This window comes from Pteronotus mesoamericanus, unplaced genomic scaffold (genome assembly GCF_021234165.1).
Source record: "Pteronotus mesoamericanus isolate MK-2021 breed Mesoamerican mustached bat unplaced genomic scaffold, CSHL_Meso_final contig_101, whole genome shotgun sequence".
In the NCBI taxonomy this organism is placed as follows: Eukaryota; Metazoa; Chordata; class Mammalia; order Chiroptera; family Mormoopidae; genus Pteronotus; species Pteronotus mesoamericanus.
In genome coordinates this window covers 26,393,687-26,421,422 of record NW_026555001.1, presented here as the reverse complement: position 1 = coordinate 26,421,422, position 27,736 = coordinate 26,393,687, and the positions used below count along the sequence as shown (strand labels likewise).

The 27,736-nt window shown below is 57.8% G+C and overlaps 1 protein-coding gene across 5 annotated transcripts in view; it reads left to right on the top strand.

The window, feature by feature from the left end:
- HPCAL1 (hippocalcin like 1) overlaps nucleotides 1-27,736 on the top strand; it is an 83,589-nt gene that overhangs the window by 18,084 nt on the left and 37,769 nt on the right. Inside the window, exon 1 of one of the 5 annotated variants that reach the window (XM_054569736.1) lies at nucleotides 12,833-13,081. The exons of 3 other annotated variants lie outside the window; for them this stretch is intronic. The gene's annotated coding sequence lies outside the window, so the exon portion shown is untranslated. Of the gene's footprint in view, nucleotides 1-12,832; nucleotides 13,082-13,590; nucleotides 13,741-27,736 lie in introns of those variants that run through there. One more of the 5 variants, XM_054569730.1, reaches the window with a different exon arrangement.

The following is a 27,736-nucleotide window of genomic DNA, read 5'->3' as shown; positions in this document are numbered from 1 at the left end:
TGGAGGCGGCCCTGGGACACCTTCCCCCCGCCCCCGGTGAGCCAGTCTCTTCCTTGGCACTTCATGTTTTCCCTCCGGCACATCCCCCCTTCCCACGCTTCTGGCCATTGGTCCCATTGCCACCTCGGCCAGATTCCCGGCTGCGGGAACTCTTGAGTTAACATCTGCTCTTCACTGCGTTTGACGCTGGCCCATCAGCTTGGCCTCACACCTGCTGTGTCTTTTCCCCGCAAAGTGGCGGCGACAGGCCCTGTAGTTTGGGGGGGGGCAGGGCACCTCAAACATGGGGCCCCAGGAGAGGCGCGGAAGCGGCGGGCGCCCTCCCTCCCTGGCCCGCATGCCCAGCAACCCTCAAAAACACTTCCTGTTATTTAAACCTTTGTCCTTTTGATTTTTCTCCCTTTGAATCAAAGGCGTGACTTTGTGCAGCACCTGAGCGGGAGGCACTTTCTTTCTCGGAGGGGCCCGCATGTGCTGAGGGTCTTGTGTGGGCCACGGGGGGCGGGGAGCGGCGAGGCCTTCCTGAGGTCTCTAGATACTGCTGATGAGGAGGGGAGGTGATCAGCCCTGAACTTGGGGGGGACGCTTACCCTTACAGAATAATTTCACAGGAATGATCTTGTTCAGTCTTTTAAGGAGAAAGTGATGGGGAGCATTGGCTCTGGAGGGGCTGGGGGACTTGGATCCCACGCTGACCTTCCCCACCTCTTGCCGGGTAGGTTACTTAACTACACTGTTCTTTGTTTCTCCTGACTTGGCAGCTTAAACAACAGAAATTTTTCTTCTCACAGTCCTGGAGGCTGGATGTTTGCGATCGGGGCTTCGGCCGGGCTGGGTGCTTCTGAGGGCTCTCTCCTTGGCTCGTAGGCGCCGCCTCCTTGCTGTGTCCTCACAGTTGTCCCTCTGTGTGTGCCTGTGTCCTGATCCCTCGCAGAGACACCAGTCAGATTAGATCAGGCCCACCCACGTGATCTTGTTTTACCTTCATCACCTCCATGAAGAGCCTGCTTCCAAATGCAGTCATGCCCTGAGTCCTGGGGGTTAGGAAGGATGTCAGACTGTGACTTTGGGGGGAAACAGGTCAGCCCGTGGCCCGTGGGGAGGAGAGTGCTCACCTAGCGAGGTTGTAAGGGGTTAGTGTAAATGATGACGTATGTAAGTGCTTCCTTAGCCTACTCAAGAGACAGAAGAGGAAGAGGAATTTTTCTGGAGTGCCTCTTATAGGCCGGACTGGGTTCTCCATAGATGCCACTTCACTCAACGCGCACGACAGTCGCTCTCTGTGTCGATTTTCTCAAAGTGTGGACCCGGACTGACCGCTTACCCGAGCTTTTGAGGTCAGACTCTGCCGGGTCGGGGCCTGGATGTTTGCACTTTAAGTAAGGATTCCAAGCATACTAAGCGCCATTTGAGACCCGCAGTCGAAAACCTGGCCCGTTGCACCTCGGTGGCACATCCCCATGCACTCTCCCCACGCCTGCTGTTGTGTGACCTCGGTCCGTTCCTCGCCCGGCTCCCGTGGACTGCGTGGGCCGCCTCTCTGGTCGGCCCCATTCCTGCCTCGGGCCCCCAGTCTGTTCTCCCAGCCGCAGGAGTAGCTTCTCTGAGACACATGACTGCGCCTCCCTCTTGCTTCACGCTTCGGGGATGTGCCCGGAGCCGGCAGCAGGCGCCTCAGCCCGGCCTCCAGGACCTGGGGCTCCCGCCCGCCCCTCCGGCTGCTCTCCATGTGTCCCTGGCCCCAGCCGTGGAGGGCCAGTCCCCCGGCCTCCTCAGCGCTGCCCACGCCCTGCCGCTGCCCAGGACCCTGCCCAAGGCCCCGGCGGGCGCCCCTCCCGCTGCCTTCCCTCCTGCCCACGTCCTCGAGCGCAGGGCTGGGCCCCCGGTGCTGCGCCCCGTTTCCGAACCCGGGACACACCCAGGAAATCTTTGTTGGCTGAAAGGACGCAGAAGCAATTTTCCGGCCAGGAACCCGCGCTCCCAGCACCTTTTCCAAGGCTGCGTCACCACCAGCGGCCAAGCGGAGGGGACGTCATCTTTGCAGGTGTGCTCTCACCTATTGTGCCTCACGCCCTTGGCTCGTGGCCGTGCGGGCTCCCGGCACGCGCTCCTCTCCCTCCGGGCGGGCCCAGGCTGGGCTGAGCCCTCCGGTCAACGCTCTGTGGAGGGGCGGCGGGGACGGGAGAGGCCAGGAGGCTGGGAGTGGCTGGGGGTAACTGAGCAGGCTCTGCCTGCCCACAGCCTCCATGTCTACATTTTATTGCGGATCTGGGCAAGGTTTCGTTTTAAAATCCTTTGTCAAAGTGTGAGAACACTGACCTAGACCATCTCTAAGGGCCCTCCAGCGCTAACTTTCTTTGGCTCATAAAACCAACCCCTTCATAACTTTAGACATGTCTGTTAGGGGCCCTGAAGGTCCGGTGGACCTGTCCCCGCTGTCCCGAAGAGCTGTCCTGGCCTCCCGGGAAGGACCGTGAGCGTGGCTGAGAGGGAAGGCAGCTTTGGGGGTGGCAGGCAGGGCACCCCGGTGTGACGAGGGGACCGGCATTTGCCCTGGCCTTGAATGGCTGCAGCATCCTCCTTGGAAGACTGAGGTGGCAGGCTGGGGGCTCTGAGACGTGCTCCAGGCCACACGGCTGAGCCTTGGGTTCCAGCTGTCCTCGCCCTGCAGCCCGGTGGACATAAGCCCCAGGACTAAGCTTCGGGGGCATGACCGCGGCGTTGGGGAGCAAGGGGACGTGTGGGGGTCCACTCCCGAGCTGACGGGAGAGAGCAGTTGCGGAGCCTGAGGCTCCGTGGGGTTCGATCGGCCGTCAGCAAGGACACCCGTGGGAGAGCGGGATGTGCCGTCATCCCGTGGACCAACCCCGAGATGAATCGCAGCCGGCCAACGGGCTTTCTAAGAAAAGGGCCCGAAGTCGAAAACCGCCTGTGGACTGGCCCCCGTGTGCACGGGGCCAGGCTGTGGCATGTGGGTTTTCCTTTGGAGCCCGAGACCGGCTCCTTATCGCGTCTCCGTGCTCTGCCCTCACTTCTGGGAAGGATGACAAGGGCGGTTCCAGGAAAGGGACCTGCCCGAGGTCACAGCGCCGGAGCCCAGGCCACCTCCTGCCCTTCCCCACGCCCCCACCAGCTGGCCTGCCCTCCCGGCTTCCCTCTGCTCCTGCCCTGCTGCGCGCGCTCACCCTCTCCTTCCATCCAAGGCTTCGCTGGGGGCGCGGACTCGCCCGGTTCTCGGGCCTGTGTTTAAAAGCAGGTTGAAGTCCCGTCTGCCCTGCAGTTTCTGTTTCCCTGCAGCCGCCCTCCGCCCTCCGGCCCCTGTCCGCCCCCCACCACCCGAGGCTTCTCTGCATTTCCCGCCCCCCTTCCTCAGGTGCTCCTGCCGGGCGGGCAGGTGGCGCCGAGGTGGAGGTGCAGTGGCCCCTGTACCCCGCCCCAGGCTGCGGGCAGTTAAAGGACAGCGACCCTGACACTTGGTCAGCCGTGGGGAGACCTCACGCAGGAGGACTGAGACAGGAGGGGGGTGCGGCAGGTCGAGTCGAGGTTCACAGCTGAGGCGCAGAATGGGGGGTTGGTGGGTGGGAAATCACCGCATTTCTCTGTGTATCAGGCACACCCACGTTTGTGGCCCAGCCTTTCAGGAAAAAAAATTCTTTCATTTTGATTTTTTAATTAATTAATACATATTTAGACACTTGTCTTTGGTGGTATAAAGGAATTTTAGCAATTATTTTTGAACATATTATGGTACAAGAAATTTTATGTAACAAATAATTACAAATCAGAAGCACAGATACAAAGTATTTCAGGCGCCGCCTGTGTATCATGCACATCCTTATTTTTCCCTCAAAAAATTGGGCAAAAAAGCGCACATTATACACGGCAAAATCAGGTGCTGAGAAGGCCATTGAGGTTAGGGGGTTGTGCTAAACCTGCCCAATAGGACAGCTGCTAAGGCAGGTCCAGGACTTCGGCACCAGAGGTGGCGGGTGGGAGGGGATCGGGTACTGGGGGGATTCAGACATCAGGGTAGAAGGTTCTTGCTAAACTGACCGGGCTGGGCAGGCTGAAGCCAGGAGCGAGGCGGAGGTCCGGGCCTGGCGGGGAGGAGGGCTCTGTGTGAGGCCGCGCGGCAGCTGGACGTGCGGGCGCTCGGGGCCCTGTTTGGGCCGGGTCCCGCTGGGCGTGGACGTTGTGGATGTGGACACAGATACTTCTCTTTACCGTTCCCTTGATCTCCTGTGGTAACAGCAACGTGTCTCAGTTGGGCGGGAGAGAGGAGCCCAGGTCACGCGGTCACAGTTCGTTGTGGACGCTTGGGCCTGTGCTGTGGGAGCCACGGTGGCGCTTCTCCTTCCGACCCCGGCCCTTTGGAAATTCGCCTGTGCTGCGGGTCCAGGGAGCCAGCGCCTGGGTCTCAGCAGCCTCCTCCCACCAGCTCAGGCCGCAGGAAGCCCGTCCCTCCAGGCGGTGGGCTGGCCGCCGCCTCCCAGGCCGCTCCCCAGGAGCCGGATGCAGGTGCCCCTCCGCCAGGCCACACGCATGGGCAGAGGAGTCTCTCGGGATACCCAGAGCCCTGCGTCTTGTCGCTCAAGGAGGCGGTGTTTTCCCTCCCCCCGAACTCTCCCTGGTGTTCAGCCATGCCCAGTCCGCTTTTGGGCTTGACTTAGTTTTTGAACAAATTCATTCCTTTTTTACACAAAAATTCTGTGTCATTTGGGTAAGATTGAAAAACACAGAAAAGCAGAGAAGAAGAAAAAAATGCCCTCTCACTCCCCTCCGCGCCTGCCATGTATCTCTTGCTAGCCTTCCGTTGTATGCCCCTGAAGACCCACTGCGCTCTACACACGGGGGTCCGTGAAACCCGGACTCGTGGGCGGACAGACCCAGTGCCGTCCCGAGCGTCTTTGGCCTGCCAGGGAATGAAAGGCGGTGCTCCGTGTCCAGGCCTTAGAGGTGCCCTGTAGGTACATCGAGTAGAAATGTGGCCGCTTTGCAAAAATAAAACCACATTTTCATTCGGTTTGGATCGATTGTTCTATAAACACGTGTCAGCCTGGCAGAGCCAGGCAAAGCCCCGCCTCTCCTCCTCTCTGCGCTGTCCCTCCACCCAGGGAGTGGGGGCCCCACCCACGGGCCCTGTGGTCTCCCCACATGTGCGCATGGCCCGGAACAAAACATTCGTTTCCACGTGTTTGATGTCCTCGTAAGCTGTGATTATGCTTGCTATTCACATTGTTTTGTAGTTTGCCTTTGACATCTTGTTCAACCTTGTTCAACACGGTGTTTGAGCTTAACTGCGTTGATGAGTAGATATGGGTCGTGGTCCTCGCTTCTCTCTTCTGTATTAACTGCGGTATGGCGTTTCACTACGTCAGCCGCCAGGTCCCCATTTCCTGGGTTCTGTGCAGTCAGCCGGGTGGTTCCCGTGTTTTGGCATAACGAGACACTGCCATGAACGTGGATCCTGCTCCAGCACATGCAAGGCAGCCTGGGAATGGAGATGGGGAGACGGTGCGCCTGATCCCTGCCTGCTGGTGTCTGCATCCTTGGTGATCCCCGCCCCTCTGTGTGGCCTGGGCTCATTGACTGAGGAGACAGCAGAAGGATGGGCTATCACTTTGACGTTCGGTTATGAAAAGGCTGTGGCTTCCATCTTGGGTGCTGTCTCTTGCTGTCTCTTGGGTCACTTGTCCTGGAGGATGCCAGCTGCCATGCGGTCAGGCAGCCCTGCGGGGTGGCTGCCAACAGCCCTGTGAGTGACCGTGGGAGCAGATGTCTGCACGCACCCCAGGCGAACCTTCAGATGAGGCCACAGCCCTGGGCAGCAGCCCACCCAGAACCTCGTGAGGATCCCTGAGCCTGGGGCACCTGCTAAGCTGCACCTGGATGCAGGGCCCCAAGCACCTGCGCAATAGTGATGTTTGCTGCTTCACACGACCTCAGAGAGCCGGCGCAAGTGCACCTTGAGAGCCCCCTGGGATGACGTGACAATCCAGCAGCGGCATTGCCAAATCCTAAGGCATGCTCGCCGTTTCTATTGGTTACTAGGTAGATTGCTGTGTTTGTTCTCCCTGCTCCAAGGACAAGCCGGTTCCTTTGCCCCTCATTTCTGTGGCACTTACAGGGTCAGACGTTACCGTTGTACCTCATTTACTTGATGAGTGTAAAGTTGTGTCTCCGGGTGGTTTCACTTTGTCCTTTCCTGGGTTCTAGCCAGGTTGACCACGGTCCGTGCTATTGTCTTCTGGTTTCCTCTGCTGTGAACTGCAAGTTCATTTCCGTTGCCCTTGGTGGGGGGTAGATTATCTTTTTCTTATTGATTTATATAATTATAAAAAATGTTCCGGAGACTAATCCTTTGTCAGCAATACTATTTTTCACTCTGCTTTTTAAAGGTAACAGCATATTGAGAATATTTTTCTATGCCAATGTATACATTTTATTGTAGAGATAAATTATATATCCGTGTGTATTATATCATATATAATCCTATGTATGTGAGTGTATACACATAGATACATATATATGTCATTTATTCAGCTGACTGTGCAGGTTGTTTGCAGGTTTGCATGAGGAGGGACATGGCCGCCTATTGGTCCACTACTCTACACTCCAGGAACAAATGATGCCGCCCCCCTGCCCCCCCTTCATGGTCTGCAACATCGTAGGTTTCTTTCTCACTCAAGTTACGGGACCACTGGCTGCTGGCTGACACCCTGCTCTATGCCCCTGTCCTTCTGGGATCCAGGCTGACAGTAGCTCTGGTAACGTTGCTGGTCTCATGGCAGAAAGAGAAAAGATGGCCCCACAACAGGATGGTTCTTTCCGCTTTGGCTCAGGGGCGGGAGTTGACGGCACCACGGTCCGTCCCCTCGAATTTCATCGGCTCAAGCCAACCTGTGGCCCGGCCTGCCCTCAGCGGGGTGGGACCCGTGTCCAGCCCCAGGGACGGTGAATATTTTGAGCCCTACAGTTTATGAACATTCTCATACCCACCCCCAGCTGTGCGATTTTGCCTCAGGGCAAATTCTTAGAGTTGCTGATAGGTTAGGAATATGCACATCTGTAAGATCTTGCTGCTTAGTATGAAATTGTATGTAAGTATTAGGCCTGATGGTCATTTTTAAAGGACAAAAATGCTGTCACAGTGAAATACTCCGCTACCTCCCCTGCCCCCCAAGACCGGATCAACCTCTCTAGCGCGATCGTTTTAGGATGGCTTTCATGTTCTGTTTCCTTCTCCCAGCCGCCTCGCGGGGTCTGGCGTGGCAGGTGTTTCTTCGCTCTTGTACAGAGGCCCGAGGCTTTGAGAGGCTGAGCAGTTTGCTTAGTCTGCAGAGCTGGGGGGAGGGGAGGCCTGGCTCTGAGGCTCTTTTGCTGCCATCCGGCCTCTGGAAGCTGTGACTAAAATGTCCCCTCCTGGTGCATTTCCAGTTGAGCCCAGTGCCAGTCAGGCTGTGCTCAGGAAGGTCCCGTCGGTGGTGTCCCTGGGGACAGGCCAGCCACGGCTGCCACAGCTCAGTCTGTATTAGGGTGTCGCTGACCATCCTTGGACGGGGTGGGGGGAGGGGAAGTACTATTCTTAGGAAGAGCTAAGGGAGCCTTGTTAATCCCGTTAGCCAGCAGGGCAGGAGAGACGGAACGGTCTCTTGGGGGGGGGGGGGGGGTGCCTTTTTCTCAGGAGCATCTGAGACCGAGGAGGCTGGCGTGAGAGACGTTTGTGTAAGTGCTCAAGTCTGTGCACTGCGCCGTGGGCCAAGTGAAAGGCCAGGGTCCCTGCCTCAGGCCTCGCAGAACGCCCAGCGGCCGGTCCATCCTCCGCGGCCAGAGGAGGATTTGAGCCAGGACAAGACCTTGTGCTTTGATTTCTTTGTGGTTGAGGTGACATCCTGCCACCTCCGTCAGGTGGCTTGTCTCCTCTGCGCCTCCGGTGCGCTCATCTGTGAAAGGCTGCGAGGAGCCCGTGGGATTCCACAGAAGGAGGGTGTGAGCCGTAAGTGCACCCTGTAAGTGGATGCACCCCACCCGCGGTGGGGGCAGGGTGAAAAGGAGGGACAGGGACAAGTGTCGGTGAGGACGCGGAGAAATCAGGACTGAGGTGCACTTCCGGGGGGATGCAAAATGGTGCGGCCGCTCTGGAAGACCAGCCTGGCAGTTCCTTAGACAATTACACATAAAGTTACAACACGACTCCGCAGCTTCACCGCCAGGTGTATCCCCAAGGGAACAGAAAACACGTCCACACAAAAACCTGTTCACAGCCCTGACCGGTGCGGCTTAGTCGGTCAGGCATCTTTCCGCAAAGTGAAAGGTCATTGGTTTGATTCCCGAGCAAACCAATGGGCACGTGCCTGGGTTGTGGGTTTGGTTCCCGGTTGGGGGCGCCTAAAAGAGGCAGCTGATCGATGGGTGTTTCTCTCACACATCGATGTTTCTCTCCCTCTCTTTCTCCCTCCCATCCCTTCTCTCTAAAACTAAAATCTTGAAAAAACCTTGTTCACAGATGTTCATAGGAGCGTTGTGCATAATAGGCAAAAAGTGGAAATAACCCAGGTGCCTCTCAGTGGGCAAATGGGAAACAGCATGTGGCCAGGCCGTCCGGTGGAATGTCATTCACCCACGAAACGGGTGGAGGTTCTGGCCCAGGCTGCAGCGTGGGTGGACCTTGAAAATGGGGTGCTAAGTGAGAGAAGCCAGTTGGTCACAGAAGGCCACCCAGTGCATGAGTCCACTGACAGGCAGTGGCTGGACCGGGCAAGTCTGAAGGGACAGGAAGGAGGTTCTTGGCTGCCAGGGATGGCGGTGAGGGAGGGGCGGGGGCACCTGCTCAAGGGCGTGGCATTTCTTTTGGGGATGAGGAAATGCCCTGAATTAGTGGAGATGATTGTACAGCCTCGCGAATATACTAGAAACCACTGGATTGCATACTTAAAAACCAAAAAGCACCAAATCATAGTGGACAATATTTTGCCCAATTTTTGGCAGGCAACAGAAGAGCACAGAGTGTGAACTTTGGAACAGGCTTGGATATTCGCACATTTTAACAAATAGATTGCGTGATCTTTTCGAGCCTCGGTGTCCCCGCCTGTAAAGTGGGGATACTTCCCGCTTTGTCGGAGCGGAGCGCAGGCTCCGGTAGCTGAGGCTCGTGTCCTGGGCGCCGGTGGGGCTCGCGGAGCGGTGGCCGCACACGTTCGGCCGCCTCCCCTGTACCCAGCCCAGTGTGGTGCCGGTTGCAGAAGGGATCATGTTGGCTCATTTATTCAGCAGCGGCAAAGAGGAGTCTCTTGTCTGGTGAGCGCTCACCGTGTGCCGGCTGCTGGTGTCTAAGCGCCTTCCTGTGCCGCCTCTCGGAGGCGCCTGATGGCGCGCTGGAGTTCCAGGGAGGCCCGGGGCGGGGCCGCGAGTGCGGCACGGGGGACGGGCCGGGGGACGCTGACGCTGGGCGCCCGTCCGCCATCGCCCCCGTCTCTCCGTGTGTGCGTGTACTGGAGTTTTTTCGCTGCACCCTGTGGATGGAGGGGCTGAGCGGCCCGGCCGGCGAAACGGGGCGAGGACTGCCCGTCGCCCCACCGTGGCTGGCGGGCTCCCCTCTCTCTCTGTCCTAAGAGATGCAGGCTCGACACGGGGAGATTAAAGGCTGGGGATCAGAGAGGGAACACATTTTCCTTCCGTCCCTAAGTGCAGGCGATTCTTGGATAACCTGGGCTCCGTGGCGCCAGGACGGGGTTCTTTCGCTCCGTTAGGTTGGTCTGGTAGAAGCTGTGGGCACGGGGCATCACTTTGATTCTCACACTATGACCTTCAAACGGTTCAGGATCAAACATGGGGGTGTGTGCACCTGCTCTGCTTTCTCCCCCGTCAGCCCCCCCAGCCCCGGCCTCCCAGCAGAAGTAACACATAGGTCTGTGTGTGACATTTTGCCCCCAACCAGCTGTGTGGCTTTGGAGAAGTCGTTTAACCTCTCTGAGCCCAGTTTCCTCGCCTGCCCGGGAAGGACGGTGACGCCTCCTTTATGGGTTCCTGGACTCCTTGCGGGGGTCTGCAGGCTGCTCCGCCCCCCGGGACGCTTGGCTATCACACCGTAGGGCCCGGGGCGGAACCGGAGCCTGGGCTTGGCAAGGGCGATGTTTTGAAGGTGTTGGCAGAGAAGCGTTCTACTGATGTGTCTTTAATGTTGGGTGACACAGAATGTCGCTTACAGTAATGGAGGAGGGGACATTGAGAGGCCACCTGTACATGGGCCTGGGAGCACCCTTGGAGGGGGTGGCACCCATTTGTTTGCTGGGGATGCAGGCTCAGAGGGGACTGAGCTTGGGGACCACGCCACAGCCTGTCTGTGGCCGAGCTGGGCTCCGGCCCCAAGCCTGTCCCTCCCAGAGCTTTGCTTCAGGTGTCGGACGGGCCCCTTTGGACAGTCTGGTATCGAAGGACCTTCTGTGGCCCCTGGACGGGCACACGGCCCTGCCTCGCTGGCGCCGGAGCTGGGAACCCTCCCCTCTACCTGCAGCCCCGGCCTATCAGTGTGCCTCTGGGGAAGAAGGAGCTTTTATAATCCTGAGGAGTTCATTGAAGTAACACTCGACTTCTCTTCGCTGGGCTAAATCATTGCCCCCCGTCACCCCCATCTGTTAGACATTCTAGATGCTGCACTGAATATGTAATAAATTGCAAACAAAGTTCACTGGACGGCCGCTCCGCCGAGCTTGTGCGTGCACCGGAGGCAGGTTTTCAGCAGCTTTGCTGTCTCCTGGCCGTCCGGGCAGTGTTTCTCAGAGCCTGGTTTCACTGTCCGAGGGACTAGATTTACATGGGATTTCTGCCAGAGGCTTTCTCCAGGGGTGCCGTCGGCCTTCCTGCTGCGACCGGGGGTGGGGGCGTGTGGGGCGTGTGGGGACTGACACGCTCTCCTAGACACGGGGAAGCGGGAACCTAACCGAGCGGTTGGCTTGGCGTGGCAGGAGTGCCCGAGGGGGCTGGGAGGGGCTGGCCTGGCCCAGCGCTTCCTGAAGGAGGCCACTGTCAGGTGACATCGGGGATGACCCTGGGGAACGTTAACATTTTGAGAAGATCCGGAAGCTTCGAGTTTAAGGGGTCCTTCATTTCCCAGCTATGCCATCTGTTTCGTTTAGAAGGAGGTTTGTAAGATCCGAGACGGAACTTTTACTGCTGGTGAGGAGTCAGTGACCACCGCCCGCCCCGGGCGAGCGTGGGGCCGTGTGCCCGTGCCGGTCCGTTCCAGGGTGTGCGCTGCCTTCCCTGGGAGGCACCACGGGAACGCTCCGGCCCTGCCTCCTGAGTGCGGCCAGAAAGTAGGGGTCCTGGGAGTGGGCCAGCCACCGTCGCTGCCCACAGCCGGGTGGGGGCGGGCGAGCATAGATGTCTGAGACCATGGGACCGGCGCCCAGGCAGTTCCGGGGGCACCAGTGACCCCAGCCTGGCAGCTGCACTCGCTTGGGCTGTTAGGACGCTAGGCTTTCGGTGTGGGAGGAAACACGTTATACATGCCAGGTGTAAGGAGCAGCCTGTGCTAAGGCCTCTGGGCTCTTTCAGCCGTGTGCTAAGCCCCTTTCTACGCCTCTCGTTCTCTCTGTAGCTGAGTTTCATTTGTCACTGGGCAAGGGGAGGCACACTCTGTCCTGGCCTGGGCCACCATCCTCCGGAGGCTGGCCAGAACTTTCCGGCCTGGCCAGCCTCCGAGGGGTCTCTCAGCCTGCCTGTCCCCTGGCCCGAGTCCAAGGCCGTGGTGTGTAAATGGCCCTTGGCGTCTCTTCCCACCCACCTTCCCCGTCCCTCTTCTGGGCAGGCTGATGCCCCAGCCCGGTGTGGCTGAGCCACGCAGCTGCAACGTGGGCTGTAAGACAGGCAGCTCCCCATCAGGGTCCCGCGGGGGACAGGAGGGGGCGAGGACCAGATTCCTTCTCCCTCCTTCTCCCCAACTGTGAGTCGGGGGTGTGGGTGGCAGAGTTTTAGGACGAGGGAAGCACTTGCTCCTTTTCATTCCTCTTTACGCCCCGCTCCCCAGGATGCCCATCCTGCCAGGGCATTGGCCCCGGAGGTGCCCACCGCAGCACCCACGGAGGCCTGTCCCAGCCCCCGAAACCCACCACACTCCTCTCTTATCCCTGCCTCCCGGCCCCTCCTAAAAAGGCCCATCTGGAGCGCTGGCTCTCTTCTGTGCAGGGGGATGCAGCCTGGTGGTAATTCACACTAGTGTGTGAAGGACTGACTGATGGACTCTCCCCCGGGTCTCTGGGTGGTGGGCCACCAGGCCAACAGGTGGGCCGGCCTGGCACCTGCCTGCAGACTCCCACGCAAGCTATTTCAGCTGCTCTCTGGGTTGTCCTGTCTTCTGCTTCTGATGTTGGAGGTTTCTGGAAGCATTTTCAGGGCGAGGAGTAGCTTTGGCTGCAGCCTCTGGTGAACGGGTGTGTCAGCTGCCACTAACTGCGTGGCCACTGCCGGCTCGGAGAGGTCTGGCTGGAACCAACGAACACTAAGTTTGAGGCCAGAAACAAAACTTGTCCTTGCAGAGGGACACTTAGGTTGGCCCCCGATGGCATGTCAGGTCTTTCTGCTGCCCTCTTTTGGGGGTGGAGGGAGTGGCTGGGTGGTACGAAGACAGAGGAGTGACCCGAGAAGACAGAACAGAGTGTCTCCGCGCTGCCAGTACCGGCCCGACGGCCGGCCCACGGCCGCGCCCTTCCTAAGCAAGTCCTTCCAGAGCGAGCCTGGAATTCCAGCCTCCGCCAGCCAGGGCGTCCAGGAAGCCCCGCGGGTTGCGGAGGACATCAGAGCCCCGGGTCGGTGAAGAGCAGACCCCGCGCACAGCAGAGGGCCGGCTAGTGCTCTGGCACAGAGAGAGGCCGACGTGTTGTTGCCTTGTTACCAGGTCATTGAGCTGCAGATGACCAGGCACGGAGGGTCCCTTATTAAAAACTAAACAAAACCCAAAAAGGCCGAACAAGCCATGCAGAAGACTGAGTGCTGTGGTGAACTCATCAACCCCGCGGCTTTGATCTTGCAGGACCAGGAAGACACGGTCTTTGATGTTCGCTCCCTGCACCCCCATCCCTGGGTGAGTCTGTGAAGGGAGCGCCGTGCCTCTGAGTCAGGGATTAATTATGTAACAGAGCCCGGGTCTCTGGGCGGGCGGGCGGGCGGGCGGCTGCCGGGAAGGGGCCTGGGAGGCTCCTGCCCACGGCCCCTCCGCTTCCCGCTGCCGTGGATTAGCCGAAGGCCTGCTCGTCTGGGAAGCGCGAACGAACGCACATCTGCTGAGCGGGCGCCGCGCACGGCGTTTCTTAAATCGTAGTTATTGTCTTCATGGAACTCCCGACCAGCTTCTTGGATGTCACTCGTCAGGCCCGTGAAATGGAGCCCTGTGCAAAGAAATTAAGAAAAGCTATCGGGGCATCTGCAACCGCTATTGTACCATCTGGTGGCTCAGAAATATTTTATAATCAAATGAGTAAGACAGGCTTCTCGCACGCCGCGCAAACGCGGCTCCCCCTCTTCCCTCTTCTCCCAGCTCGCTCTCTCTCTCTCTCTCTCTCTCTCTCTCTCTCTCTCTGGGAAACATCAGAGAAGCCGTTTCCCAGGAGTGAAGATACTGTGCTCTGGGTTTGGGGCACGTCTGGCTGGTGACTTTGGGCAGCTCCGTCGTCTTCATCCTTGGTTGGTTCCTTTGTGACCGGGAGGCTCTAGTGCTCAGCGCTGTTCTGTGAATCCAATGAGGTTCGTATGTGTGTCCCTCTCTCTGTCACCCCTTACGACTTGTCTTAGACTAAAAAAAAAACTGTACACTTGACCTTTTTCTGCTACGTGCATGTTGACCGTAGAACATTTAGAAAGCAGGAGACCAGAAAACAGATTGCTAATCTGTACCACCCCCTCTGCCCGGGGGGCAGCCCCTGAGGACGTTTGGCCGCCTTTGGGAGCCTGCGCACGCAGATGGTCCCTGTGCCCCGGCCAGGGGAGGGATGAGAACGGAAACGGAGGTGCGAGGCTGCGCCACGTCTCAGTGTGCGCCTGAGGGGCGTGTGTGCACGGGCGGGAGGCCGTGGGGTCCTGAGACCTCCCGCGGCCAGAGCAGGGGCCACAGCGCCCTGGGCAGAGCCCCAGCTCGGTTCCCGTTGTGCCTTCTTCCCAGAGGAAGTGGGGGTGCAGGTGGTGCAGGGGACGTGGGGGGGACGTGGCGGGCCTCCCCGGGGTCTCTCTGAGCGGCGCTGCAGACCGGGGGCAGGCACGGCGGAGACGGCACCAGGCCCGGAAGCTCTGGGAGGGGGCGAGGAATCCTCCCAGGAGGCGGACGGGACGCAGGCCGCCCGTCGGCAGCCCCACAGCCCGCACGCCCGGGTCAGGGCCCACCTTTGGAGTCTGCGAGGAGCTGCTCCCTCATCCCCAGACGCCGGCTTTGCACCCTGGCCCCGCACCTCACTGCGCCCCTGCGGCCTGTTTTTCCTTTTTGGATCGGGGGCAGCCCTGTTTTCTAGAGGCCGTCAGACAACAGAAACCCCCAGGTACCCTTGAGGGTGCCTGTGTCTTACGTCTGAGCCAGTGGGTGTGTGTCCCCCGTTGGGGTGACTGGGCAGGTAGCTGAGAACCAGAGGCCCACCTGACGGGTGTTTGTTTATATTGATTGGGTGCTAGAAAGGGTTCAGCGAGCGTCCTTGTCACCAAGCAGAACTGCATGTGCTGTGTTTTCTACATGCCCCCCCTCCCCTTTCGCTGCTGTGTCTCTCGTAGCCCCTCACCCCGCCACGTGTTTACAGACGCTGGCTCCCCCCCCCCCCCGGCCTCTCTTAGGGTCAGTACTGTTCTGATGACCCGCCAGCGTTCCATTTTAAACATTTGTTCCTCTCTCCGGCTCCACGTCCTGCCCCCCCGCACCCCACCAGCCCAGACTGGTTTCTAAGGGATTTCTCTCTGCCTGTGGAGCTGTGCAAACTGTTTTCATCCCCAGATGCACGGAGCGTTTGTTCATCGATGAGGCTAAGTATTGCGATACTGGAATTCACTTCCAGAAACCTCTAGAACCCCTGCTGCCGGTGCTGGCTGGGGTGGAAGCCATTTATTTAGGGGACAAGCAGGCCAACCTCGAGGCGGGGCATGTGTCCAGCCAGGTGGGCGCTGGGGTCCCGGCGGTGCGCCCTGATATTTAGTAGGACTTGCTCATGTGGTCACTGGCTTGGTCGCCCCGTTCTCTGAGCCCCTCCTCCGCGCCAGGCTCAGCCAGATCCGGACCACACGGGACAGGGACAGGGCGTCCAAGGAAATCTCCCTCCCGAGCTGGTGGTGGCTCAGGTCACAACGATCTCATGTTAGGTGCAAAGTGTGCTCACCCACCTTAAGGTCCATCCACCTGCTGGAGAGGCGGGAAGGGGGGGGCGGGGGGGAGAAGGAAACTGGCTTCAGACGGCCATGCTCGCCGCCCTCACGGGAAGTGCCTCTGGCTGCCCTGGGATTCTAGGGTCTGATGGCGGGGGGGGGCGGGGGGGGCGGTGTCCATCCCAAATAGCCTTCCCTTCCTGCAAGCCCAGCTCATACACTCTGGGACCTTCTGCTGGCCCGGCTTCCCCTACAGGTTTGAACACGCCTTGATTTCCGCCTCTTTCCTTGGCACCGTGGTGTTTATTCATGCCTGGGTGTGCGTTTGGGGTTTCCCGGAGGCCCCTGTGTGGGCCTGGCCCCAAGCGCAGGCCCCAGCCACTTTCCTTCAGCTCCCCCATCCCTGCTCCTGTGTTCTCCCTGGTTCAGACAGGAGTCTGGCCTAGTGAACTGCGTGTCAGACAAAAGTGTAATGACGAGAATGTGTGTGGGGGCAGGGGGTGTGGCGGGTGGACCCGAGACGTGGCCCCCGCCCTCTCCGGAGCCCTGGCCTCCAGGGGAAGGCCGTGCCTCGGTCATCCTGCCGTCCCGTTCATTGCCACCCACTGTGAACCCCAGTGGTGAGGGGGCGCAGAAGCCAGGCCGGTGACCGGGGGCGGAGGGACTTAGGCACAGAGAGACGGGCCTCTTAACCCTCTTAGGTCGCATCTGTCAAAGCAGCAACTTTTTGTGCGTTTATTTCAAAATACTCCGAGTGCTGGCCTCCTCCCAGGAAGTCCAGGCCCGCGTGGTGGGATGTTCCGCGCGCCCGTGAGGTCCAGCAGCACGGCCTCGTTTCCGGGACCGCGCCTGCCTCGCGGGGCTGCGCCAGGAGCTCGGGGCGGGGCCGGGCTTGGTCTCAACCGAACTAAAGACTCTGTGTCCGTGTTTAGTGGCTCTCAGGGAAGGTCGCCGTCCACTGGAGTCAGGGCGTCCGGTCAGTTAGTTGTTGCGTGTTGTTCCTTGTGCGTGTTCCCTCCTTGTTTACCCGTGTGGCACTGGGGCACTTGGGTGGCTCCAGGGACAACACGGGCTGGTGCGAGGCAGCCTTTCTCAACTCCTTCCCGTTGTTATGGGAAGGAAGGAATGGCATCTGAATCTTAAAAGAGAAATTTTATCACACATTTTCTGTTCTGTGAAAACAGTATCTACTCATTAGAACGTCTTGAAATGCCAACTGGTAAAAGGAGGTAGAAAAAAATGACATCATGTCATATGTGCCCAGGTAACCACCATTCTGTGTGTGTCCAGAAGAAGCCCTGGTCGGGTACCCTCAGCCCTGGCAGTGAGTTGTGTAATTGAGAAAGATCATTAAAGAGGGGATCATAAAAAGAATGCGGGTGTGCCTTGAGCATTTTCTTTTCATATAGAACATTTCATTTTAACGTAAAATATGCATTCATTCCCCCATCTTCTGATTTAGGGCCAAGGCCTTTCTTGGGTTGTGGGTCCATTGGGTGATGTCCACATGATCTTTTTTGTATCACCCTTTAACACATTTTCTGTGAGTCTTAGTTTCTGTTTCTATCAAGTGAGTAGGAATCGAGTGCCCAACATGTGCAGATTTTCCTACATCCCTACTATTGTGCAGTTATTTTGTGCATGCCTCATTTAACAGTGATTGCCCCCAAACATTTTACTCTTGCTTCATGAAAATAATTCCTTTTTAACTCCTATTCCAATGGTTTACATAAAAATTTAATTGAGCTGTGTAATTACCTAAATACAATGGTATAAGCAGGTTTGATGAAAAGCACATCTGAGCCTGGGTGCGCTCAGAGAGCCCCACACCCCGACAGTCTGGCAGGCCTTGCGGGTGCCAAGCGGGTCCCCTGGTCCAGGGGCGGCTCAGGACAGGCCGTGAAGGAAGCTCCATTTCGTGGTGTGTCTGTGTGTGTGCTTTCTATCTATGCTCATTTTTATATAGAGAACATTTTGTGTGCTTTTCCTCTCTAAACTACTTGGAGAAATCTCCTAATGTTACCAATTCCAGGCTAGAGTTTTTAAACTTAAAACACGCAACAGCCGACATCACACCAAATGGCGAGAGGCTGAAAGCTTTCTCTCGAACGTCGGGGGCGGGGCAAGGGTGCTTTTCTGCTCAGCCCCGCACTGGAGGTGCTGGCCCCAGCAGTTAGGGAGGGAAAGAAGTAAAAGACAGCTAGAGTGGGGTGTAAGAAGTCCACTGGTAGCAGATGAGATGACTTTGTATGCAGAAAATCCTAAAGAATCCACTGGAAAAAAACCAAGAGAGCTCATCAATGAGTTCAGCAGGGTTATACAGGGTAAGACCAATATAGGAAAAATTAGTTGCATTTTTAAATGCTTGCAGTGAACAATCTGAAAGATAGATTATGACTATAATTCTATTTCTAATAACACCAAAAAGAACAGAATGCTTAGGAATAAATTTGACAAAAGATGTGCAAGACTTACACTCTGAAAACAACACAATATTTTGAAAGAAATCAAGACCTAAGTAATCAAGGGGAAGAAATCAAGGGGAAAGTCAAGGAACATATAGCAAGGACTCATGGACAAAACCAAAGGGGAAGAGCTGAGGGAGGGAAGGTGGGAGGGGGCAAGGGAAAGAGGTGGGGGGAAGGCAGAGACAAATGTATTTAAAAAGTAAATAAATAAAAAAATAAAAATAAAAATAAAAAAATGAAACCTAAAAAAAAAAAAGAAAAACCTAAGTAAATGTAAAGGCATCCCATGTTCATGGATCCGAAAGCTTAATATTGGTAAGACGGCATGGTTCCCAAATCAATCTACAGATGCGACTCAACCCCCTATGAAAGTTCCAGCTGGATTCTTGGCAGAAATTGACAAGCTGATTTGAAAATTCATATGAAACTCAAGGAACCCAGAATAGCCAAAACAGTCTTGAAAAAGAGCTAAGTAGGAGGAAGGTTCCCACTTCCTAATTTCAAAACTTACTACAAAGCAGCAGTAATCAATTACAAAGACAGTAGGGTGCTGGCGCGAGGATAGACCTACGGATCAATGGGAAAGAACCGGAAGTTCCGAAATAAACCCTCACCTTTACAGTTAGTTGATTTTCAAAGGTAGCAAATAATTCAGTAGGGAAAGAACAGTCTTTACAACAAATGGTGCCGGTTCAACTGGATAGCCATACACAAAAAAATGAATTTGGACCACACCTCATACCCTTTAAAAATATTAATTCAAAATGGATCAAAGACCTAAATGTAAGAGCTAAAACTATAAAATTCTTAGAAGAAAAACAGGTGTAAATCTTCTTGACCTCGAATTAAGGCAATTGTGTCTTAATACCAAAAGCCTTAATGACCAAGGTAAAAAATAGTTAAATTGGACTTCATCAATATTAAAAACTTTTTAAAAAATTTATAAATCATGTTTATTCTATTATAATTGTCTTAGTTTTTACCCCTTCACTGCCCTCCACCCCAATATTAAAAACTTTTATGTTTCAAAGGACATTATCAAGAAAGTGAAAAGACAACCCACGAAATGGAACAAAATGTTTTCAAATCATATATATTCTAGACTTGTAACTAGACTGTATAAAGAACTCCTACAACTCAATAGTAAAAGACAGACTAATTAAAAACTGGGCAATGGCCTTGAACAAGCACGCACTTCTCCGAAGAAGATACACGAGGGGCCAATAAGCACACGGACTGATACTCGACATCACTAGTCGTCAATGAAATGCAAATCAAAGCCACAATAAAATACCACTTTCCACTGAGATTTTGAGAGTCAAAAAGTCAGATAAATATAAGTGTTGGCAAGGATTTGGACAAGTTGGATCCCTCACATGCTGTTGATGGGAATGGAAATGGTGCAGCTGCTTTGGAAAACAGCCTGGTTGTTTCTCATGCGGTTAAACAGAGAGTTACCGTATGATACACCCAACAGAAATGAAATGTTATGGAAACGTGCACATAAAAGTGGAAGTAACCCATATGTCCATAAAAAAAAGTGACATATCCACGGACTATTTGGTAATAAAAAGGAATTAAGTACTGACACCTGCTACAACATGGACGAAGCTTAAAAACAACATGCTGAGTGGATAAAGGGAGTCACGAAAGACCACGTATTGTGTGATTGCATTTGTATGAAATGCCCAGAGTGGCAAATCTATGGAGACAGGAGGTATGTTCTGGCTGCCTAGGGGTGGGGCTGGGGGGGAAATGGAGAGTGACTGCAAACAGGTTTGGGGTTTCTCTTGGGGGAGAAGAAAATATTGTAGAATTGGTTGTGGTGATGGTTGCACGACCCCCTGCAGCTACTGAGTTACACACTTCAGGGCTGTGAGTTGTGTGGTATGCGAATTGTATCTCCATAAAGCTGCCATTTTCAACTCCTTCTGAGGATGTAGAACACACCGTGACCCGCATCCACATATCGCTCAGACTTTTCTGTTGCCGTCTCGGATCTCCTTCTCCATCGTAGTGGGCTGATTTCCCAGTAGATTCGTGTCATTGGCTTCATCCTCTGTCAGCTGGCTCCACTGGCGTAGCTCATGCGTGCTGGGGCAAGACCCAGGCCTGTCCCTTCCTCCGTCGCTCTCTGGGGCCGTCTGGGAGGGTCTCGTTGCCCAGGGGTCAAGCGAGCCCGCAGCACCCAGCTCCGGCCTCCCCAGGACTGCGGGAACGGCCCGGGGGGAGGGTCCCGGCCCTCTGTACTCCCTGTAGCAGAGTAGAAGGAATCCTCCTGTCTTTCTGACAGCGCGTCGTCTCTTTCAAGGCCCAGACCATTCTTGACATTAAAAAAAACACATCCTGGCCCTGGCTGGTGTGTCTCCACTGGTTGGAGTGTCTCGGCTGGTTGGAGTGTCCTCTGGTGCACCGAGAGATTGCCGGTTCGATTCCCATCAGGGCACATTCCGAGGTTGTGGGGTCAATTCCCGGTCGGGCAACACATCAATGTTTCTTTCTCTGTCCCCCTTCCTCTCTCTCTAAAATCGATAAACATACCCTAGGGCGAGGATTTAAAAAAAACAACATTCTGACCAGGTTACACACTTGCTGCTTCCTGATTTGAACTGATCGTTGAAAAGGAGGACTCGTTTCCCTGACCATGGTGCTCTGTCGGTTCTGCAGAGAAAGGGCACTTGGCTGAGGGCAGAGGTGACCCCCTTGCCCTGGGCGGTGGCCATCAGCGACCGTGTGGCTCTCTCTGCCTTGCTGTCGACTGGCGGGGGGACCTTAGAAAGCTCACGTTGCCCTCCTGCACCGCGGTGTCCTCGTCTGTCAGAGGGGCGTATTTCTGCCCTGCTGGGCGTAGGGCTGCGGGGTCAGGGCGGGACCCCTGGCGAGGAGGCCCCTGCGCACGCTCGCCGCTGCCACGGCCTCCCACGGCTGCGGACACCTCAGCTTCGCCCCTGGGGCTGGCGGGCGTCACCATCTGCGTCACGCGGGAGGTTGGGGCAGCCTGAGGGATGTCAGTTTCTGGGACCCACGGAGGGGGCAGTGGCTCCCAGACTTCCCGATTCTGTGAACTGCTTGAAATATAAAAAGAAAAAAAAATTAGGACCAATATAAGGTTGCTAACTTTACATTTTGCCAAATAAGGTTGTAAAACATTCTCATCTACTATTAGTATTCTTTTATAATTGAAGGGACATTTTCATAGCAACAATGATAAGGAAGAGTGTAATCTCAGAAGAAGAGAGTGTCCCCTGGACCCCGCCCCCCGTTGTCATTACTTCTCTCTTTGCTGTGTCCAGCCCCGGGGCGGGTGTGCGGGGACCCTCGGGCCCCGAGCTGGTTGTGGGCCCAGGGGCTCGTGCGGGTGGGAGAAGCCAGGGTGGAGGGGATGGCTTTCCAAGTAGGTCCACAACCTAGGAAGGTTTCTTTTTTTAATTTTTTCTTGTAGGAAGTTTCAAACATATACAAACACGAATAGGAAAATGAACGGTGGAAGTTTAAAGGAATTGGGGTGGGGGGTGCTTTGAATTGAGCCTAAAGGCAGAGACATGGGCTCATCGCCTGCTAGACGTTTAGTGGACGGTGAAGCTGACACCGGTAACTACCTACAGCCTCACCTGGTGAGACCACCGTCTAGAACGAGGGGCCCGTGGGCCAAACCCGGACCCTTGCTTGTTTGGCAAATAAAGTTTTATTGAAATAGCCGCATTGGTTCATCCTGAACGCCACTGTCTTTGGCTGCTGCCACTTGGCAGGCAGAGTCGAGGAGTTGAGACACAGATCATGTGGCCTGCAAAGCCCAGAGTATTTCCTCTCTGGCCCTTTATAGGAGTTTGTTGACCCCTGACCTAGACTGTGAACGCTGAAACCCAGGTGGAAAAGGGAATCTTTGTAAGAGTGTTCATTCTGAGTACCGCGCCCCCACCCCGCCCCCAATGCTTGGGTCCTTTTTACTGTGGTTTTTGTGACGTGATCACTCCTCTGCCCTGGGCTTGCATTCCTCCCGTGACGGGGCGCTCACTCCTCCAGCGTCAGCATGTCCCAACATTGCGCAACGCTGTTGCTCAATCACTCCTCAGCCGGCCCTCCCTGACGCCTCAGCTCACAAGGCTCCCTGTCCAGCCCTCCAGCCGTGGCTCACCCACTCCCTCTTCATTCCGCAAATGTTTTCTGCCTCTACCTGCCAGGCAGTTAAAAGGCCTCCTGGGAGCCTCTCGGTGCCTTTGTTGTCCCCTTCAGTGTACGTGGCCACTTCACCGCTCGCTGGAGCAGAACCGGGCCGGAACCGGGGCCGACCCGCCCGGCGGAGGCAGGGCCCGGGCCCACCGCCTTCGCGGCTCACTTGCCGAGTTGCTGTGGAGGCACCGTGTCCTGCTGGTCCAGGGGAGGGACCCGAGGCTCCCAGGGTGGGGACGCACAGCCAGGCCTCCTCACTGCACGTCGCTCATTGTCTCCGTGGTCCCTCACCCACCGTCAAGACAGGGACCGGGGTTCTAACTACTCAAAGCTCGTGTGGGGGCGCCTTTCCGGACTCTGCACAGGCGCCATGGACAGGGGCTTACCGTGCGAGCGCCCCAGGTTTTTACGCGCGCCTGGTCCTAAATGTGCAGCCCCCTGAGAACCGACAATGCCACCTCTGTTTGCAAACTGTGGTCACCCGCTTACAGCCCTCCAACCGAGGAGCCCCACGTACCGGGAGCTGTGTGAGGCGCGGGGCAGACAAGATAAGGACGGCAGTGTCCCTGTGCCCAGGAGCTCACAGGCCGGCGGGTCGGGAGCGAAACTGGCATGTGCACCCAGCGTCTCGGGGCCGAGGGAACAAGGGGCGGGGCCTTCCTGGGGTCGGCGGTGGCGGAGAGAGAGCCTTTGACGAGCGCTTTGAAGGATGCCTAAGAGTTTGCCAGGAGAGCCCCACAATTAGCTGATGCTGAAAGGACGGCGAGGAGCAGCGATGGGTGCTTAGTCATGGCAGCTTTTCCTGGAGACTGGCCGCGACTTTGTTAGCTGGTGCGGGGACGCCCGGGGGTGGCTGGGAAAATCAGCCGCCCTCGCTCCATTTGTCGTCAGCCCCCTGCCCTGGGCTCGGGGAGATCAAGGAGCTAGTTTTGGGAAGACATTGGAAGGTTATACTCCACAACAGACGGACGGTTTTTCTAAACAGAGAACAGTGGCTGTGGAAGGTGTCGTTTGGCTCCGTGTAGGGGGCCCACAGAGCATGCTATGTGGGTCTCTTATTTGGAGGGGGAGGCCCTGCTGGGGCGCTGGGGTCCGCTGTGGGGGGGTGCGTTCTCTTCCTGGGAACATGAGTCATGAGTCAGTAATTGACCTCAGGAACTGCACAGCGTGGGATGGTATTGATTTGTAGGCTTTTGGGCAAGAGAACCAGCCTGAAGAACGTTCCGTAAGAAGTCTGACCCATGGCCGGAGTCCTGCCCCGTCCCCCCCCCCCGCTCTCCCACTCTCCCGGTGCGGGGGAGAGAGGCACGGAGAGAGCTTGGCAGGGGGAGAGACCAGCAGAGAGACAGAGCAAGCGGGTGGGAGGGAGGGAAAGAGAGGGACACACACACACACACACACACGCACGAGGCTCAGAGAGAGGTGAGAGGGAGACACACACAGACAGAGAAGAGAGACATGTGAAGACACGGTGGGGACAGAGGCACCGAGAGCGGGGGACAGCAAAGCACAGGCAGCGAAGGGGGTGGGGAGCATCGCAGGCCAGCGAGGCCAGCGCCTTGGAGTCACTCGCGTACCTGGCCCTGTTCTCTCTTTGGGATGTCAGTTTTGGCCAAGGCTGGTGGAAGCCAGCCTCCTACTCCCAGCATTTGTTCGGTCGGGTGGCGGAGCGCCCCCTCCCCCGCCCTCCCACCACTGCTGAGCGTCTGTCCGGCACCAAACCCCGTGGCAGGCGCTGTGGACTCAGACGCATGCTGTGCTCCCACGCGGTGGGTGCTTGGCCCTCTGCGTGCCCCCCGCTGGTGACAGGTGCAGACCAGTAACCGCTGACCCCTGACAGGTTCACTCTGCCGGCCTTTCTGGTTACTTGTTTGTTTGTTTGCGTATTCATTCACTTGCTCTTCTGATTCTAGCAACGGCCCTGTGAGACAGGTAGTATTGTCTCTCTTCCATGCATAGGTTGGCGCCCAGCAAGGTTAGGCAACTTGCCTAAGGACGTACGGCTCAGAAGTCCATGGTGGGAGGAGACCCCTTCTCGCCTGCAGGATTCGTGGGGTGGCTTTGAACGAGGTCTCCAAGGACAGGCTGGGGAAGAGCCTGAGGTAGGGTGGGCATGCGCCGGGATAGTGGGGACAGAGGAGGGCTGTCATACACTGTCCCCTCGGTGCTGCAGATACTCAGAGAGGCTCAGTAACTGGTCCAAACGTTAAAGGTCGAAGGGGCCTGGGTCCATCTGGCTCTTTAGCAAGTTTGTGCCCGGGAACCCGGGGCTTGGCCGGCACAGGTTGGTGGCATGGAGCGAGGGGCACGCGCCCTGAAGAGCCCTCGCCCTCTCCCAGCGCCGCTCCGGGTGTCAGCCCTCCCCCTCCCCCAGGCCCAGCCCCTGCCCTGTGCTCTGGTGGGCTCCTCCGCACGGCCCTCCGGCCCGGCCGTGCTCAGGGGCCGCCCGGTCACTGCCACCGTCCCACAGAACAGGGTGTGTGTCCTGGTCTGTGAAGCTGTTTGAAACAGTGATGCTCTCGACAGCTCCTCCTGCCCCTCTGAGCGCCTGCGCCATCGATCGGGGACCTCGCCCGGAGGGTGGCCCAGTGGGATGGAGGAGGCGTGCGGGGTACACGGGGGCCAGGCAGCTGGGGAGAGGGGACCGGACGGAGCGCCAGGCAGGGCCAGCCCAGGATGGGCCACAGCTCAGGGCCACATTGCACAGTCTCAGGTTTCGTTCTTTCTCCTCCACGCGTTGTCCTTACGGTTTTGCGGCGTTTCCCATCTCTTACTTCATCAGGGTATGAGCTGTGCGCTGTGAGGCCCTCTGTGGCAGAGGCGCGGGCCCTGTGGAGGTGCGGCAGGGCAGGGCGGGGGCAGCAGACGCGTGGGGCTCCGCGGCGGAGTCAGCTGCTGGGACGCGGTGCTTCCTCCAGGGCCTGCCCCCGAGAGAGCAGGAAGGCCGCCCGCATCCTTATTAGCTCACCCTCCACCGAGACGCACGGAGCCAGGGCGCTCTTGTAAACATCACGGCCTGCCCTCCCCACGAGCTGTTTGCAGAACAACGGCGTTTGCTTTTGCTGTGTCCCCACCTGCCGTGTAGGGCAGAAAATCAGAAAATCATGGTTTTCTCCCCTACACAGCCCCCCCACCCAGCAATAAGAATGAGACTGTCTTCCTGTTGGGGAGCAGCAGTGATTTCCGCAGGCGGATGAGCGTGGCTGTGCGTGGTAGACAGGGACAGCCGCTGGCCGCCTCGCCTGGCCCGCCGTCCCAGGACTCCTGCCCCTCGGAAGAGCTCGCTGTGCCCTTGACCGTGGACCTGCCCGTCCCCTTCCCCAGACCCTCCCCTTCTCCTGTTTCAAACACAGGCCACCTCTCGGTGGCTAGCCGTGTGCCTCTGGGCGAAGGGGGCCTTCCTCATAGGCCCCAGGGACTGGCTGGAAGAAAGACGCGTGCGTGGCTTCAGTTTCCGGTGCCACAAGGCCTTGATTGCGGTGACTCGGGTCCCTTTGTAGACGGAGGACAGGCGGAATGTCAGGCTGCCGCACGGCAGAGGTCGAGCCCTACTTTTTGAACAGAAAGTGTGAGGAGAAACGCAGGAGCGAGCCAGCAGCAACCGTTGAAAGAGCCTTCTCCGCTGTCTCCAACACCCCGGCGACGGGGAGAGGGGCCGCGCCGTGGCAGAGCTGCAGGCGGCCAGCGGCACGCAGCCCCAGGGTGGAGCTGGGTCCCCGGGGCCATCTGGGCATCGCTGCGCCTCCTGCAGAGGTGCCTGCGCCTGCACGGCCCCTGCAGGTGAGGTCACTCGGGCGGTGGCCAAGCTGACGGAGACGCCTGTGTTCCCAGATGTCCCGCTCCTGCCTGTCCTTTGGCCTTCGTGGCAGCAGTGAGGCCGGAGAGTCAGCACAGGACCGTTCTGCCGTCTGCACCGGGGGAGCCCCTGAGCCCCGCCAGTGGGCTCATCTCCCTGGCCCTCTCCCTCGGTGGAGCCTCCCAGCTGGAGCCCCAGGCCCCAGGCGGACGGAAGCCACGTCCCCAAACCAGGAGCATGCCCCCGGCCGCCAGGCCCCCCCAACCTCCCCACCCCCCACACACCCAGCCCTCACTTCCCTTCCTCCCTGGACAGGAGTGAGGCACTCCAGCCATTTGCGGCCCGGTGGGCGGCGGTCAGGCCGGCTGCTCCCCTCTGAGTAAGGTGCCCCCCCCCCCCATCTCCAGGAGTGCGTGGCCGCCGCGCCGGACCCCGGCCTAAGCGACAGTTTGATCCCCGTGTTTGCAGAGGTGTTAACACACACAGGATACCCCTTCCCAGAGAAGCTGGGTTGCTCGCTGTCTTCCCGCAGCTCGGGGGGCCCTGCACTTGCTCTTTTCTTGCGTCCTCATCGCCCCCGTGTGACTTGGGAGCTGAGCGGCGCTGTCACTCACTCTTTACATGTTTGTTCATTTCATCCTGTGACACTCGCCAGATCTGGGGAGCCCCTGACACCCCCACCCCAGGGGGTGGGAGAGGGTGGGGAGCGGTCCCTGGAAGGGGCTGGGCGAGAACAGGGTTCCGGGCACATGAAGCCTCAAAGCGAGACCCCGAGCCGTTGGTGCCAGGACTCCTGGCAAGGGGGAGCCGGGGCTGGGAGGCGACCGGACCGCCTGCTTCGCGGGAGACTTCCTGCGCCGGGTTCCTGAGGGGTCGGCAACGGGAGGCTGAGGAATGGAAAGCAAAACCAGACACAGCGTGGGCTCCTGTCAAGCTTTCCTTTGGAAAACAAGTCCCCAGTGACAGGAAACCAGCCATCTTCCCAGTACAAGGGCCCAGCCCTGAGCGTGTTCCAGAAGGTTCCTTGGGATCCTCTCCTCTTCCCTCCTCCCTTCCTGCCTGTCTTCATTCCCTCGAGCGTCTGTAAGTGCACTGCCCAGGACGGTAGGCCTCCCCGCGTGCCCTGGTGGGCCGGGTGCGGCAGCACACCGGGACCGGGGCCGGGTGCGGGCCCTCCTTCGTGATGGCCGGGGACTCTGCCCCGTGACGCTCAGGGTGGGGGGGCTGCCCTGGAGCGTCCAGGGCGTGGGCCCCCAGGGCGCTGTTGTGTCTCAGGTGTGAGCGCCACCCCAGTTGCCCTCCGGCGACTGGGCGGGGAGAGCTCCCAACGAAGGACGGCGACCGGCCCCGTCTGCTGGGGCCTCGGGCCCCAGTCCTCGCTGGTGCTGTGAAGCCGGTCCTGTCTGGGGACTTGAGATGAGCGACTGAGCCACCCGTTACCTGGAGCCGGTCTCCTCAGCTCAGCCCACCGTTCTTACCATCGCGCTCAAAGCCCCTTCCGCGGTGGAACTGCTGCTCTGTCACACCGGCAGCTCAGCGTGTCTCGTGTGGTGACTGTTACCTGTGACAACAATGTTAACCTTTCCCAGCTCTTGCCAAATGCTTTCATGAGCTCGTTGGCGTCTCACAATAACCCTGCGAACCAGAGCTACCACCTCTCTTTTGTGCCGAGGAAACCGAGGCCCAGAGAGGTTGCGTAAGGTGCTCAAGGCCCCACAGCCAGTCTGGGGCAGGTCAGAGCCTGGGGCGGGGCAACGTGGCTCCCCTGCCACTGGCTTCGGGTGCTCGCCCAGTGAGTCTGTACTGAGCACATGCCGTGTGCTCCCGTGGAGGAGAGCAGGCTGGGCAGTCGGTGCTCCAGCCGTGGCCCGGAGGGGAGAGGGGGGCGCTGCGGACAGGGAGGCCCCGGGCAGGGGAGGAGCTGTGGAGGTCTACGCGCAGGCACTTCTGCCCGTCAGGTGGGGACGGC